At 64.0% G+C, this 873-nt stretch overlaps 1 pseudogene; it reads right to left on the bottom strand.

The window, feature by feature from the left end:
• Positions 1-621: 621 nt before the first annotated feature.
• On the bottom strand, positions 622-780 carry LOC115035094 (annotated as a pseudogene).
• Positions 781-873: the final 93 nt, after the last annotated feature.

Below are 873 nucleotides of genomic sequence, written 5' to 3'. Positions count from 1 at the left end.
TCCGATCCCGGAACGCTGTGACGGCCTCTACTGGCCTGGCACCATCTGCGGGCCATGGCCCCGTTCAAGGGAGACTTGGACCGTCACGTGCGCCCCGGCAACGAGGCCGGCCCGTACGCCACAACTCTCATACGTGCCGCGACACAAAAGTGCGCGGCGAGATTCGGCGATGGGCTTTTCCCGGTTCGCTCGCCGCTACTAAGGGAATCACGGTTGTTTTCTTTTCCTCCGCTTATTAATATGCTTAAATCCGGCGGGTAGTCCCGCCTGATCTGAGGTCGGAACGTATCGGTTGTTTGTTTCTTAAATTACACGGCAGCCTGCGGTCCGCGCTCCGCCCGTACGGTGACCGCCCGCGTCCGCTTCTCGGAAGCCGGAGAGGTCTCGTGGACTCTCAGCCGGCCCGGCCGCGCTCTCGCGCGGCGGGCGGACGGGGACGTGCCGTTTGACGACGCGAGAACCCGTGACTGTTTGCCGTCACAACTTGGGCGGACGACCGGAGGCGGCCGCGCGAGCGGCTCTCCCCGGTCGAACCGCCAATCTCGCACCACCGGAGCGGCCGACGGGCGTGCCGTCGGACGCCTGCCGGCGGCGCATCGGTCTGGCCGAGTATCCGGTATACGACCCTCAGACAGGCGTGGCTCGGGACCCGCGGGTCACCGAGGCCCGCAATGTGCGTTCGACTGGTCGATGTTCGTATAACCTGCGGATTACACGACGACGCGCAGATAGCTGCGGTCTTCATCGATCCACGAGCCAAGTGATCCGCCGCTCGGTGTCGGTTGTTTTTTTGTTATGTTCGACGAAACTTCTACGGGTCACGCGCCGTGCGCGGACGCACGACTGGGCACGTACGGGTCTTTCGACGTGATA

The sequence above is a fragment of the Acyrthosiphon pisum genome, unplaced genomic scaffold (assembly GCF_005508785.2).
Source record: "Acyrthosiphon pisum isolate AL4f unplaced genomic scaffold, pea_aphid_22Mar2018_4r6ur Scaffold_845;HRSCAF=1304, whole genome shotgun sequence".
Classification (NCBI taxonomy): domain Eukaryota; kingdom Metazoa; phylum Arthropoda; class Insecta; order Hemiptera; family Aphididae; genus Acyrthosiphon; species Acyrthosiphon pisum.
This window is presented reverse-complemented; position numbering and strand designations above follow the sequence as displayed.